This window comes from Mandrillus leucophaeus, unplaced genomic scaffold (genome assembly GCF_000951045.1).
Source record: "Mandrillus leucophaeus isolate KB7577 unplaced genomic scaffold, Mleu.le_1.0 Scaffold241, whole genome shotgun sequence".
NCBI lineage: Eukaryota > Metazoa > Chordata > Mammalia > Primates > Cercopithecidae > Mandrillus > Mandrillus leucophaeus.
Genome location: NW_012102488.1, coordinates 3093178 through 3096651, shown reverse-complemented (window position 1 = coordinate 3096651; position 3474 = coordinate 3093178).

Genomic DNA, 3474 nt, shown 5'->3' with positions numbered 1-3474 from the left:
CTGTGGTCCCGGCTACTAGGGAGACTGAGGTATGAGGATCTTTTGAACCCGGGAGGCAGAGGTTGCAGTGAGTCAAGATTGTGCCACTGCACTCCAGCCAGTGAGACAGAGAGAGACCCTATCTCAAAAACAACAACAAAAAAAAACAAACAAAACAAAAAACTTGATTTAAAAAGATCCCTTACATCAAAAGGATATACAACCCAGAGAAAATATCTGCAAATCATATATCTGATAGGGGACTTGTATCTAAAATATATAAAGAACTATTATAAAAATCAATAATAAAAAGATTCAATAATCCAATTTCTAAAAGGGCAAGAGATCTAAATTAACTTAGACATTTCTCCAATGAAAGGCCAGTAAGTATATGAAAAGATGCTCAACACCTTTAGCCATCAGGAAAACACAAATCAATACCACAATGAAATAGCACTTCACACCTAATAGGATTGGCTATAACCAAAAAGACAAATAAGTTACTCAACTTTGCAGATGACTTTTCTTCATCTGTAACATAGGTATAAAAAAAGTACCTCCCTTATAAGGTTATTGTAAGGATTAGCTAGAAGTGTAGATATAAGTGCCAGCACAGGGTCGTTCTTATTCTTCCATAAATGATTGCTAAAGTAATGGTAACCGACAGACCAACAAAGATTGTCTCCAGACAGTCCTAGCCAATGGAACTTTGCAAAAATACAAAGGAAGAATGTGCTTGTGGCATTGGGTACTCTTAACACAGTGCAGTGATGGGTCACTATAAAGCTTTCCTCAAGTCTCTATTCTTGAAACCAAATAATAGTAATTACAATACAATCTGCTAATAGCATATAAACCACATATCTCAGAAAAACAAAGGAAACCAAGCAGTGAAGCACACTAAAAATAGGATAAGAACAAAAAAAAAATTTAACGGGATAATTCTTCTAAAGTAGTTAAAAGGACAGCTGCTAAGAGAAAAACTAAGCTGAATACCTAACAAAGGTATAAATGTGTATAGAGTAGTATCACTAACACTTTTATAGGTTTATATTTTGGTTTTACAAATTCAATTTTAACTCTATCATTCATTGCCTAGAGTTTGAGGAACTGGGAGAATGACATTTAAAAAAAAAAATCACAGTCAAATCATTTGGTGAAACCACATTTATCTTCAAAGAAATGTAACCTTGCTTCTTAGTTTTAGTATGGTGGAAAGGAAAGGACACAGAACTGCAAAGCTGAAAACCTTAATTTGAATACTTGGCACCATTAATTAGCTGTTAACCTCCATAACCCACATTTTTTATTCTTTTCCCTTTTTTTTTTTTTTTTTTTTTAGACAGGGGCTCTTTCTGTCACCCAAACTGGAGTACAGCGCACGATCTTGGCTCACTGTAGCCTCGATCTCCTGGGCTCAAGCAATCCTCCTGCTACCACCATGCCCAGCTAATGTTTTTGTATTTTTCTGTAGAGACGTTGCTTAGGCTGGTCTTGCACTCCTGAGCTCAACAAATCCACCTGCCTCGGCCTCCCAAAGTGCTAGGATTACAAGTGTGAGCCACCGCGTCTGGCCCATAATTTTCTAGCCTATATAAAATAAGGATATCTGTTAGCAATATGTCAATAATTGTTAAATGGGTATGGCAACAACTTTTTAATTCATTACATCGGACCATTCTTGTGAACATTTTTATTTTTCCATTATAAAACATTAATACAAAGGAGAACCTCTGCTTATCTGCTTCACTCTCATCTGGATCAAATGAAATAAAGTACGTTATCTTCCTATGTTGGGTAGTGTCTAAGTAGTTTAAGTTTTTTTAAAAATCTTCTTCACTAAATATAGTATGTAGCCAAAAAGATACCTGAGGATTTTTGTTTGTTTGTTTGTTTTTTGAGACGGCGTTTCGCTCCTATTGGCCAGTCTGGAGTGCATTGGTGCAATCTCAGCTCACCGCAACCTCCGCCTCCCAGGTTCAAGCAATTCTCCTGCCTCAGTATACTGAGTAGCTGGGACTACAGGCATGAGTCACCATACTCGGCTAATTTTGTATTTTTAGTAGAGATGGGGTTTTTCCATGTTGGTCAGGCTGGTCTCGAACTCCCAACCTCAGGTGATCCGCCTGCCTTGGCCTCCCACTGAGGATTTAAAAAACCAATTCTAGGCCGTGCGCGGTGGCTCAACACCTGTAATCCCAGCACTTCGGGGGCTGAGGTGAGCGGATCACGAGGTTAGGAGTTTGAGACCATCCTGGTCAACATGGTGAAACCCTGTCTCTACTAAAAACACAAGCAAAAAAATTAGCCAGGCGTGGTGGCACACACCTGTAGTCCCAGCTACTCAGGAGGCTGAGGCAGAAGAATCGCTTGAACCTGGGAGGTGGAGGTTGCAGTGAGCCGAGATTGTGCCACTGCACTCCAGCCTGGGTGACAGAGTGAAACTCTGTCAAAAAAAAAAAAAAATTCTAGGAACATTTGATAGTGCTTTGCTCTGGCATTTTTCCATGAAGAATCATGATTTTCTTATCAAAAGGTAATGATTTGGGAAAAAAGTCAACCAACATGGTCAGCAGCCAAATGTGGATATTAGCAGTCTTCAGCTAACCTGCAGATAAAAACAGACATTAACTATAATTTTAAGTTTTTGCCATAAATTATTCTTAAATATTTAGCATCTGCTACAACTTAGCCACACTAGAGCCTAATGTGATATCTCGTTCAATTCATTCATTAATTCAACAAATGTCAACTAGCTGCTTACTGTGCCAACCTCTGTGCCAGATGCCGGAGGGAGAGCAGAAAACAAAGACCTGGTGCTGTCTTCCTGGGGTACAAACTTGCACATTTATTTACCTTATTATATCATACTTATAATTCTATGGCTATGCAAACTACACCCCACAGTGAGAATGGCGCCCCTGCCACTGCACAGTGCATCATCTGCATATTCCAACACCACTGCAGTCTAACACAGGATTTCTCAACTTGGCACTACTGACATTTTGGGCTGGACAATTATTTGTTTTGGAGGGCTGTCTTGTGCCCTGTATGTTTAGCAGCATCCCTGGCTTCTACCCACTAGACACATCACCGCCCCACGTGACAACCAATTGTGTCTCCAGACATTGCCAAATGTTGGTGAGCAGGGGGCAAAACTGACCCTTTTTGCAGACCACTGTTGTAACACCAGTAGCTAATAAGCAGCAGAAGTAGACCTCAGACCCAGATTTATTTTGGTTTTTCTCAAAATAATGCTATAATTGCAAAAGTAATGTGTGATCACTGTCAAAATTCAAATCGAGAAGCTCATAAAGAGTAAGAATTCTGGCCGGGCGCAGTGGTTCACGCCTGTAATCCCAGCACTTTGGGAGGCCGAGGTGGGCGAATCATGAGGTCAGGAGATCGAGACCATCCTGGCTAACAAGGTGAAACCCCGTCTCTACTAAAAACACAAAAATTAGCCAGGTATGGTGGCGGGCGCCTGTAGTCCCA